The 12956-nt window shown below is 40.7% G+C and overlaps 1 protein-coding gene across 1 annotated transcript in view; it reads right to left on the reverse strand.

Annotated features, from left to right (window-relative positions):
* LOC121276210 (collagen alpha-1(XXVIII) chain-like) overlaps positions 1-434 on the reverse strand; it is a 328458-nt gene extending 328024 nt beyond the window's left edge. Inside the window, exon 1 of the mRNA XM_041184378.1 lies at positions 347-434. The gene's annotated coding sequence lies outside the window, so the exon portion shown is untranslated. The remainder of the gene's footprint in view (positions 1-346) is intronic.
* Positions 435-12956: the final 12522 nt, after the last annotated feature.

The following is a 12956-nucleotide window of genomic DNA, read 5'->3' on the forward strand; positions in this document are numbered from 1 at the left end:
CTTGTCTATCTCTAAGTATTGTGATTTTCACTTTAAAAAATCGTCACATCAGCCACTAATGCTTTCATCACAAGAACAGGTGAGGAACCCAAGGGTCCTGTTACACAATTAACATCGTTTGTCGGATTCAGAACAGGCAATTATAGCTAACGACTGTCTTCCCTGTAAAAATAAAGCAAGTGCAGTAACAACGTATAAAAATAATAGTTACTGTGCTACAAGTCTTCGTCTTGTGCAGCTTTTAATCAAAGTAGATGGAGGAAACAAGCTTACAAGAGTTGATAATTTAATAATGTTTCTGAAACAAAGATTTTAAAATCAAAAGCGCATATGAACAGCATCTTACTCTGAATGAAAACTCAAAGAGAAATTCCGAGCTGTTTTCTACATCTCAAACTCCATTCCGGAGTCCTCGCAGTAGTGAGAGCTGAGACGCCCCGGGCGTTCATCATAAATTGAAACTCGTCATGAATGTTACTAACCAACGCAAGGCGGAGGGAGGGAGATATTTTCAAAGCCTCGTTTTTTTTTCAACTTACCATGCACACCATCAAATAATGGATTTGGAATTGTACTGATAGCTGTTAGATTAATGGTTAGTGCATTAAGCGAGTGTTGATTGAAACGTAAGAGTTTTGGTACAATATTCTGTTGGAATGAAAAATTCAGGGTCTATGCAAGTAGGATATTCAGTCAATTCTGGAATAATACATTATTGGCAATTGGTCTAGAATCGCACTGTTCGCTTTAGGGAAGGGCAGGCTTGTTTAAAATTCTTCTACTTTCCTACTGTTAGTCTCTCTGTAAAAACCATTGAAAAAAATACACCTTGTTGAATGAGGTGCAACAATACAATAATGACAACAGTTCAAATGTGCTTCATTAGCTGTAAAACGCTTTTATACATCCGGGAGTCATGAAAAGCAATGTATTAATGCCAGTCATTTTTTTTCTTTTTTAACTAGGTTTTTCATGGTGCACTAACTTCATAATGACTGCTACATGCCTTCACTAACCCTGAAAAACTGATTTTATGTTTGTGGAAAGGATCCACATCATTTATGATAAGTAATATATTTCCTGTGCCTCATATTAAATCAGAGAGAAATTATTACCTAATAAGAGCATTTAGGTTAAATAAGGGATAACATTAGAGTCACTGGCTTACAGTGACTGAATAAGTCAACTTTTATTTTTACTAAATGGGCTTCAACAAATGTGCCTGGGATCTAAATCCAGATCTATTCTTATGGAAACTACATATGAATGAAGAGTAGCTACTGCGTAACAAATGCTAGAATCTAAAGAAAAATATTCCATCAGTTTAGCTGACCAGACGATACTGACTGATCCTTGAAATTAAGTCCCCTGCATGAACTCAGACTGCATAATTCAATTTCAACTCAAAATTACACTTCTGGGGTTAATAGTATAAAATACAATTATAGGCTTTTGAGAAAGGGTGAAGCCTTCAAGCAAAAGCTTTAATAAAGAAATGAAGGAAAATGCAATCAATAAATATAATCATATTATCACAAAATATGTATTTTGTTTTACATTTTGTTTAAACCCTTATTTTGGGCAATAAATATTTTAGTTACTGAGAAAAATGGTGATCCAGATCATTCTCAGAGAAATTTTGAATGTTTTGTGGAAAGTCAGCAACCAGTTTGTGAAATTAGAAGATGATGTACTCTCATTATAAAATAAGAGGGGATAACAGGGTTGTGTGACAACATTAACTTTGTACACCACCTACAACAATAACACCTATTGCAGTTGCTTCTAATAGCTCTGATTTTCATCCCTGCTCTCAAGTAGGGGCCAGGTGGTAGCAGGCACCAAATTGGAGCTGAACCTGTTCTTTCCATCATGCCACTTGCTGCAATTTTGATCAAGGGCTTCACACAGGTATCCAAGCTTCCCACTGGAGCCTCATTATATAATACCAATTGGTATCCTCTGCATTAATAGGACCCAAGAGCATTTTTTCAAGTACAGTACCAGAGGTACTGAATGTACCTTCCCATGCAATCGCAGAAGGTGCAACACCTGCCTCTTTACTTCCTCCCTCCTCACCATCCAAGGGCCCAAACACTCCTTTCAAGTAAAGCAGCGCTTCACTTGCACTTTCCTCACTTTGGTCTACTGGATTTGCTGCTCCCAATGCAGTCTCCTCTACATCGAAGAGACCAGACACAGACTGGGTGACCACTTTGCAGAACACCTTCGGTCCATCCGCAAGCATGACCCAGACCTTCCTGTCGCTTGCCATTTCAACACACCACCCTGCTCTCATGCCCACATGTCCCTCTTTGGCCTGCTGTAATGTTCCAGTGAAGCTCAATGCAAACTGGAGGAACAGCACGTCATTTTCCGATTAGGCACTTTACAGCTTCCCGGACTTAACATTGAGTTCAACAACTTCAGATCATGAATTCTCTCCTCCATCCTCACCCCTTTTTGATCCTCTTTTTTCAATATTTATTTTTTAATTTTTATACATTTTCCCCCACCTATTTCTATTATTATTTTTAAAATTTATTTCCATTCATTGTTTATCCCCACCTTTTAGCCTATTTCGATCTTTTTTCCCACACCGTCCCCTCCCCCTACCCGACCCCCACTAGGGTCATCTGCCATTTGCTCATCCTGCTTTTTACTCTTAATGTCACCATTAGCACCTTCTTTAGCCAGTGTCACCATCATTAACATCCCTTCAACCTTTTCTTAATGTCATCTTTTGCAATCTCTCCTTTACCTCCACCTATCATTGGCCTTCTATCCAGCTTCACCTGTCCCAACCCTCTTAAACAGTATATATTTCACCACATTTTAACTTCTCTTTAGGTCTGAAGAAGAGTCATACAGACTTGAAACGTTAACTCTGTCTTTCTCTCCATAAATGCTGTCAGGCCTGCTGAGTTTTTCCAGCAATTTTTGTTTTTGTTACTGAATGTTGTGTTGTCTAAAAAACAGTTCTTAAAGGGACATCTGGAGGCCACTCCAACATCAGAGTTGCTTAAGTTTTTAATGCCAAGTTTTTTGTAGCCTGTTACCAGTTCTTCTGCAACAAAAACAGAAATACTTGGAAAAGCTCAGCAGGTCTGGCAGCATCGGCAGAGAAGAACAAAGTTGACGTTTCGAGTCCTCATGAGCCTTCCACAGAATTAAGTCTTCTTCTGGTTCTTCTATTTCTTATGGTTTGATAAAATTTTATCTGCCTACTCCCAACCTTCTAGTACTGTACCCCAACCTCCCTCACCCTATAGCTTAACAAAATTGACTAAACTGCATAGAAGAGACATCTGATTTTCCTATCATTTCCCCCTGAACCCCCAACTTGATCAACCAGTTTCTCTGAATGTGCACAGAGCTCACTGAAATTATTTTAATGAAGCCCAATCATTAAAATGATCCAGGCCCCTGACTGCATTCATCAGGCAGGTTGTGGGAGCACTTCTTCTGCCTCTTGTCTGATGAAAGAGGTTACATCAAAATCAAACCAATTGAAATGCTGCAGGCATGGCCCATGCACCGAATTTAATATATAATGAATAATGGGGTCACACAGCTAATCTCTACAGAGGTCTGCTTATCACTTTCTCCAGATAGATTCTGTTTTCATTCAGCAAGCTTTCAATCCAGTTTGACTATTTTTCACTAATTGTAAATGTACTGCCCAGTTTCTGAAATTTGCTCTTCAGTTTGCACTGTTTTAAATATAAGCCATAGAGATCAGAAAATAGGGGTGATCACATTCAGGGACATAAAGTGCAAAGTGGATCATGTGAGCTGATTTGGCATCCCTTTTTCTACTCAGGTGTATAATTATTGGAGAATTATCTGCAGAACTCTCAAATTAAACCTCTCTGGAAGATGCTAAAGGCCAATATTAGCAAAGAGCACAATAAATATTAATACTTTACATGATTTGAGCTCAACTCGTTATATCTGCAAACAAGTATCTGAATCCTTTCAGGTATATCCCTAGGGATGTTGGAGAAGAGAAATGAACATAGTGAAAAGACACCCTCAGGTTGGAATTCCACCAGATGAAGTCCAGTGACTTCTAGGCAGGATCACTTGTTTAATGGTTTGTAAAAATAAAAGAGATTTGATAATGGAGTAGCAGAACTATTATGAATTACAAACTCTTTTTCATCTTCACTTAGAGAATGAATTGTAACACAGACCCACATTTATGAAAAGATCAAACATGTGTTCCAAACACAGAAGGAAACCTTATAGTAAGCAAAGGCAGGAAAGTGAATATGACTCATTGGATTTTTTTTTATTGTTGTTCAATAGAAAGATGCCTAAGCAACGGTACAGATATTTGGCTCTGCTGCCAAATGAATGTCCTTCAGATAAAAACAGAAAATGCTGGAAATAATCAGCAGGTCAGGCAGCATCTGGGGAGAGAAAAATAGAATTGATGTTTCATATTGATGACCTTTTGGCTGAACTGATGGGTTATAAGGTCCACATGAAATATAGTGAACATGGTAGTGGGGAGTAGTAGCCTTAAGATTTAAGGGTAAGATCACTTAAATGATATGAGAAAGGATATAATGAGAGGGTAAACAAGTTGTGGAGGCTTTATGGGTAGAATTAAGAAGTAGAAAAAAATAAGATTGTAGTGGAAGTTATTTATTGGCCATCAGGTAGTAACTGTGAAGTGGTAACTTCTATAAATGCTGATTTTAGACAAGTATGTAGTAAAGTCAGAGTGATTTTAATGCAGAAATGTAACTTTCATATGGATTGGGATCAGTAGACTAGCACATGTCAGAAAGATAGTGAATTTTCTGAGTATGATTAGAATAGTTTTCTGCAACAATATGTCCTAAAGCCAATGAGGAATCACACCATCTTAGATTTAGTAATGAGTAACGAGCCAGATTTAGTTAACAGCATAATGGTGGGTGAACACTTATAAAATAGCCATCATAATTTGATCAAGTTCAATGTTGTGTTTGAAAGGGAGAAACATAAAAGCGAATAACAACTAGATTTATGTAAGGCTGACTTCAATGGAATGAGACAAAGAATGCCCATCGTAAACAGGGCAAATCTGTCAATGGATAAAACAGCAGAAGGTCAGTGGGAGATGTTCAAAAAATAATTTAATGTGATACTGGTAGTTTATACCCCTAAAGGGCCAAAAATGACAACTTAAGACTACAACATAAATACAAAAAATGCAAAAACAGTGCATATCCCAGCAAATGAGAAGTAGATAAAGAACAATAAAGGGCGAATAGCTGTTGTAAGAGCTTCAAAAGATGGATATGAAAAGAAACTTACAATAAACATCACGGTCAGCACAATATTTTTAACAATTGTATTAGGAAAAGGAGGTGATCAGAAGCAAAGTGGACCCTTTGAAAACTGATAATGGTGATGTTGTCAATGAAAATAAAGAAATAGTGGACATGCTGAATGATTACTTTGCATGATTATTTACAGTTGATGAAAAGGTCACCATGTCAGACATCCCAATAAATATTTTATTGAATCAGGGACAAGATTCAACAAAATTAATATAAGCAAGATGACAACAATGAAAAAATTAATGGCACTTAAAGAGTCAGAAATCCTCATGGCTTCCAAGCCAGGAATTTGGGGGAGTGTGGGGAATAAAAACTAACAGCAAGGTCTGTGACAGGGCAGCAGGCAGCACATATTAATTGGTGATGTGGAACCAAAGGGAGTGGTAATGGGAAAAGTAAAGAAACAAAAGATGTGTCCAGAGGAGGCATGAATGGCAGAATAATGAACAGCTGCTGTAATAGAGTCATAGTCTTAGAAGTCTGCAGCACAGAAAAAGGCCCTTCGGCCCATTGAGTCTGCACCGGCCAAACTAGTACCTAACTATTCTAATCCCATTTTCCAGCACTCGGCCCATTGCCTTGTATGCCATGGCATCACAAGTGCACATCCAAATACTTCTTAAATGTTACAAGGGTTTCGCTCTGTACAACTCTTTCAGGCAGTGAGTTCCAGATTCCCACCACCCTCTGGGTGAAAAAATTCTTCCTCACATCCCCTCTAAACCTTCTGCCCCTTACCTTAATTCTAACCTGGTTATTGATCTCACCACCAAGGGGAAAAGTTCCTTCCCGTCTACCCTATCTATGCCCCTCATAATTTTATACACCTCAATCATGTCCCCCCTCAATCTCCTCTGCTCCAGGGAAAATAGCCCCAGTCTATCCAATCTCTCCTCATAACTAAAACTTTCCAGCCCAGGCAAGATCCTGGTAAATCTCCTCTGCACTCTCTCTAGTGCAATCACATCTTTCCTATAATGAGGATTCTAGAACTGCACGCAATACTATAGCTGTGGCCTAACCAACATTTTATCCAGCTCCAGCAATAACCTCCCTGACCTTATATTCTATGCCTCGGCTAATGAAGGCAAATATCCTATATGCCTTCTTAACACCTTATCTACCTGCCCCACTACCTTAAGAGACTGGTGGACATGTACACCAAGATCCCTCTGATCCTCAGTACTTCCCAGGGTCCTACCGTCCATCGTCTATTCCCGTGCCTTGTTTATCCTGCCCAAGTGCATCACCTCACAGTTATGTAGATTAAATTCCATTTGCCACTGATCAGCCCTTCTGACCAGCCCTTCTATATCCTCCTGTAATCTAAGGTTAGCCTCCTCACTATTTACCACTCCACCAATTTTCGTGTCATTCACAAACTTACTGATCAACCCTCCTATATTCAAGTCTAAATCATTTATATATACCACAAACAGCAAGGGACCCAACACCAATCCCTGTGGAACCTCACTGAACACAGGCATCCAGTCAGAAAAATACCCCTCGACCATCACCCACTGCTTCCTGCTACTCAGCCAATTCTGGATCCAATTTGCCAAATTGCCTTGGATCCCATGGGCTCTTACCTTCATTATCAGTCTCCCATACAGGACCTTATCAAAAGCCTTGCTGAAGTCCAAGTAGACTATGTCAAATGCATTGCCCTCATCTACACACCTGGTCACGTCTTCGAAAAATTCAATCAATTTGGTCAGACATGACCTCCCCTTAACAAAACCATGCTGACTGTCCTTGATTAATCCCTGCCTCTCCAAGTGTAGATTAATTCTGTCCCTCAGAATTGCTTCCTATAGTTTCCCCACCACTGAGGTTAGCCTGCCTGGCCTGTAGTTCCCTGGTTTATCCCTTCCTCCCTTCTTGAATAACGGTGCCACATTGGCTGTCCTCCAGACCTCTGGCACCTGTGGCCAGAGAAGTATCAAAAATTATTGCCAGCACCCCTGCTATTTCCTCCCTTGCCTCAATCACCAGCCTGGGATACATTTCTTCTGGTCCTGGAGATTTATTTACTTTTAAGCCTGCCAGACCACTAAGAACCTCCTCCCTTTCTATGCTAATTTCTTTAAGTATATCACAGTCTTTCTGCCTGATTTCCATATCCAAATCGTCCCTCTCACTTATGAACACCGACACAAAGTATTCATTTAGAACCCTACCTACATCTTCTTGCTCCACACACAAATTACCACTATGGTCCTTACTGGGCCCTATGCTTTCCCTAGTTATCATCTTACTCTTAACGCACTTGTAAAATAACTTTGGATTTTCCTTCATTTCACCCGCCAATGTTTCTTCATGCCCTGTTTTTGCTCCCCTAATTTCCTTTTTAAGTTCCCCCCTACACGTTCTATACTCCTCTAGGGCTTCCGCTGTTTTGAGCCCTCGGTATCTGCCATAAGCCTCCCTTTTTCTCTTTATCCTATCCTGTATTTCTCTCAACATCTTGGGCTCCCTGGATTTGTTGGTCCCACCCTTTATTTTTACTGTTTTATGTTGGCCCTATACTCTCCCTATTTCCTTCTTGAAGAGTCCCATTGGTCTGACACAGATTTACCTAAAAGTAGTTTCTCCCAGTCCACTCTGACCAAATCATATCTGATCTTATTAAAATTGGCCTTCGCCCAATTTAGAGCTCTGATTTCTGGCCCATCTTTGTCCTTTTCCATAACAACCTTGAATCTAACGGAGTTATGATCACTATCTGCAAAATGCTCCCCCACTAGTACCTCTACCACTTGCCTAGCTTCATTCCCTAAAATTAAGTCCAAAAGTAAAAAAAAAAGAAAAACAAGATTAAGGCCAACACCTGCAAAGAAAAGGAAACAAAATGGGGGAGCCAAGATTATGGTCTGAAATTGTTGAACTCAGTGTTGAGTCCAGTGCTGTAAAGTGCCTAATCAAGAGATGAGGTCCTGTTCCTTGAGCTTGTTTTGAGATTCAATGGAACACTGCAGTAGGCTGAGGGCAGAAATGTCAGCATGAGAGCAAAGTGTCCAGAAGGAAAAACCAGTAAAACTTGGGAAATGACTGGAACTGGATTGAACTGGAGTTCCATGTTAAGGTATACAAGATGAGGTCAGACCAGTACCAGGCATTTCCGAAATGTTACTGGTTTTTCCTTCTGGGTGGAAAATTAGAATGGCAGGCCACCAGAAACTCTGGATCATGCTTGTGGCATGAATGGAAGTACTCCTCAAAGTGGTTACCCAACCTGTGTTTGATCTCCTGGATCTGGAGGAGACTGGGAGTTCAGTGGTGAGTAACTCACCTCCTGACTCCAGTCCTCTGTATCTGATAGCCTCTGTATCTATATCCTATGGTCTTAAAAGAAGTGGCTACAGAGACAGCAGACACATTGGTTTCAATCTTGCAAAATTCCATAGGCTTTCAAAAGGTCCCAAATGGCTGGAAAACAGCAAATTTAATATCTCTAATCAAGAAAGGCGGAAGAGAGAAAGCAAGAAATTAAGGCCTGATCATTTCATCTGTCATTGAGAAAATGCTAGAATTCATTATTAAGGACGTAATAGTAGGATATTTAGGAAATCATAATATAATCAGGCAGTGAACATGGTTTTGAAAAGGGAAATCCTTTTTGGCAAATTTATTTGAGTTCCTTGAACATGTAACAAGCAGGGTGGATAAAGGGGAACCAGTAAATATAGTGTACTTGGATTTCCATAAGGCAATCAATAAGGTGCCACATAAAAGGTTACTGTACAAGATAGGAATTCATGTTGTTAGAGGTGATACATTAGCATGAACTAGAAGATTGGCTAACTAACAGGAAACAAAGGATTGGGATAAATGGATCATTTTGTGATTGGCAAACTGTAACTCGAGGATGGCCACAGGGATCAGTGTTGGGGCCTCAAATATTTATGATCTATATTAATGACTTGGATGAAGTTTGCTGATGATATGAAGATAGATTGGCAAGTAAGTTGTGAGGAGATACAATGAGTCTGCAAAGCAATTTAGGCGGTTAAGTGTATGGGTAAAGATTGGTAGATGGAGTATAATTTGAGAAAATGTGAGGTTGTTCACTTTGGCAGGAAGAATAGAACAGCAGAATATTATTTAAATGAAGAGAAATTGCAGAATGCTACAATACAGAGGTGTCCTTGTACATGAATCACAGAAGGTTAGCATGCAAGTACAGCAAGAAATTAGGAAAGCAAATAGAATGTTAACCTTTATTGCCAGGGAGATAGAGGGTATAAAAGTAGGGGAATTTTGTTACAACTGTACAATGCACAGGTGAGAATGCACCTAGAGTACTATGTACAACCTTGGTCTCTTTAATTAAAGATGGATATATTTGCACTGAAGACACAGAAGGTTCACTAAGTTGATTCCTGGGATGAAAGGATTGCCTTATAAGGAAAGGTTGAGCAAGTTGGGCCTACGCTCATTGGAGTTTAGAAAATGAGAAGCGACCTTATAGAAACGTACAAGATTCTGAGGGGGCTTGACAGGGTAGATGCTGAGAGGATGTTTCGTCTTGTGAGGGACTCTAGAACTAGCAACCATAGTTTAAAAATAAGGGGACTCCCATTTAAGATGGAGCTGAAGAGGAATTTCTTCTCTCAGAGGGTCATTAGTCTTTGTAATTCCCTTCCCCAGAGAGCAATGGATGTTGGATCATTGAATATATTCAAGGCTGAGTTCGGCAAGTTTTGGATCTACAAGGGAGTCAAGGGTTATGAGAGGGGTGCAGGTAGGAAAGTGAAATTAAGGCCACAATCAGACCAATCATGATCTTCCTGAACAGTGGGCAGGCTCAATGGGCCCAATGACCTTTTAGTTTATTCGTTCGTGGGATGTGGGTGTCACTGGCTTGGTCAGCATTTATTGCCCATCCCCAATTGCTCTTGCTCAGAGGGCATTTAAAAGTCAACCACACTGCTGTGAGTCTGGAGTCACATATGGGCCAGACCAGGTAAGAATGGCAGATTTCCTTCTCTAAAGGACATTCATGAACCAGATGGGTTTTTATGACAATCAACAATGATTTCATGGTCATAATTAGACTTTTAATTCTACTCCTACTCCTACTACTATTCCTTATGATCTTATGATCACTTCCCTGCTGTCCTGCCTCCATTACCATTCCCCTGGCCAGTAATCGAGTAGCAGGCCCATCTCTAGGGTCATTAAGACCCTGACTTGTGAAAATCGTGCTTCAGAACATACATGGTGGGTTCACAACCTGGAATTGAACCAACTTCTCAATTCACATCTCCAATGGACAAATCAAGCTCTAGGTATGGAAATAACACCATCTTCAATGGATTTCACCCTGCTACCGACCAAGGCCTCAGCAATGCTTCTTCCAATAGTGATAAGTATCATCCTCCCCTTTAGGGTTAGAGCATGCAGGTGTGTTTCTCCCCTTCCAGTTAGTTCTTGCTGCCTTCGGTGGTGCATTATCTTCTCCTTCAAGAGACAGGGTAGTGTGTCAATGAGTGTCACAGAATCACAGAGTTTTAACAGCACAGAAGGAAGCCATTCAGCCCATCATGTCTGCACTGGCTCTCCAAATGAGCATTATGATCTAGGGCCATTCTTCTGCCTTTACTCATTCCCTTGCACATTGTTTCTATCCAAATAATCATCTAATGCCCTCTTGAATGCTTCGATTGAACCTGCCTCCACCACACTTCCATGCAGTGCATTCCAGACCCAAACTACTCATTGTGTGAAAAAGTTTTTTCTCACTCACATTTGCTTCTTTTACAATCATTTTAAATCTGCTCTCTCGTTCAACCCATCTACAAGCAGGAACAGCTTCTCCCTATTTACTCTGTCCAGCCTCCTCATGATTTTGAACATCTCTATCAACTCTCCTCTTAGCCTTCTTCTCTCCAAGGAGAACAATCCCTATCTCTCCAATCTATCTTTGTAACTGAAGTTTCACATTCCTGGAACCATTTTTGTAAACCTCTTCTGCACTCTCTCCAATGTGTTCACATCCTTCCTATAACGTGGCATCCAGAACAGCACACAATACTCCAGCTGAGGTCTAACGAGTGTCTTATATAAATTCAGCATAACCTCCTTGTTCTTGTACTCTATGCAGCTATTAATAAAGCCCAAGATACTGTATGCTTTATTTACTGCTCTCTCCATCTGTCCTGCCACCTTCAATGATCTATGCATAAAAAACACCCAGGTCCTTCTGTTCCTGCACCCCCTTCAACATTTCACCCCTTATTTTATGTTGTTTTTCCATGTTCTTCCTGCCAAAATGCACTTCTCCGCATTAAGCTTCATCTGTCATTCAATATGTTTGGATGATGTGACTGACATACTGAACAGCTGTGTGTGAGATGTGGGTGTGTGCCTTGCAATAGTGCTAAATATGCGAAGGTTAGGTGAAGCATATGCATGTTAGGTATGAGTCCTTACTGATAGAGATTGTTGGTAGATGAGTGATAGGGTTGTGGTTGAGCAGTGGCTGAGGATAGTGGCTGAAGACTGAGGGAGGATCTCATAGAAACCTATAAAATTCTAACAGGACTAGACAGGGTAGATGTAGGAAGGATGTTCCAGATGGTGGTGAAGTCCAGAACCAGGGGCCACAGTCTGAGGATACGGGATACACCATTTAGGACTGAGAAGAGGAGAAATTTCTTCACCCAGAGAGTGGTGAGCCTGTGGAGTTCGTTACCACAGGAAGTAGTTCAGACCAAAACATTGTATGTTTTCAAGAAGGAGTTAGATACAGCTTTTGGGGCGAAAGGGATCAAAGGGTATGGGGAGAAAGTGGGAGCAGGCTATTGAGTTGGATGATCAGCCATGATCATAATGAATGGCAGAGCAGGCTCGAAGGGCCTAATGGCCTACTCCTACTCCTAGTTTCTATGTTTCTATGTTTCTATGATAGTGATGCAATTGTTCAGGTCTCGTACCTGAAGATGCATTCACTGGCTTGACCACTCAAGTGAAGTCATTAAATTTTTTGTGCAACTGCATTCAGGTCTTTGGGACTGCATTCTTGGCAATGACCTCTGTGACTATCTGTTTGTAACGCCTTTTCACTATGGGCAGAATTTTCTGCCTCACCAGCGGGCACATGCCCGACCTGATCAGGCGTAAAATAGTGTGAGAAGGCATTGGGCGAGCATCCTGACATAATCCCACATGTGCACAACCTCCAGGTTGGTGGACACGTGCAGGTGTCGGAGCAGTGCCCATCATCAATTAAAAGGCCATTAAAAACCCAATTGAACCCGATTTTATGTTGCCAGTGCGATTTTGCGCTCATCACATAGGCAAAATGAGCAAGGCAGCCCACATTTTGCAAAACCTCATCCAAGGGTGGGATGGAAAGGGTCAGCAGCATTGCCAGTGTGAGTAGTGAGAAGTTTAGGAGATAGTTTGCTGCTGGTTGCTTATTTGAACTTGACAGATTCACCTCTGTTCTGAGCTTCATTCTTCGCATTGCTACCCTTCATTTCAGGAATCATTGGGTTCTCCAAGGGCCCTGGAGGATTTTGACCATGTGGATCCTTGCAAGTATCAGGCAGCTTTCTGTTACCCTGGTAATGGGGATTGTGGTCTCTGCTAGAGGCACCTCCTCTGAGGAGGAAG

The sequence above is a fragment of the Carcharodon carcharias genome, chromosome 3 (genome assembly GCF_017639515.1).
Source record: "Carcharodon carcharias isolate sCarCar2 chromosome 3, sCarCar2.pri, whole genome shotgun sequence".
Lineage (NCBI taxonomy): Eukaryota > Metazoa > Chordata > Chondrichthyes > Lamniformes > Lamnidae > Carcharodon > Carcharodon carcharias.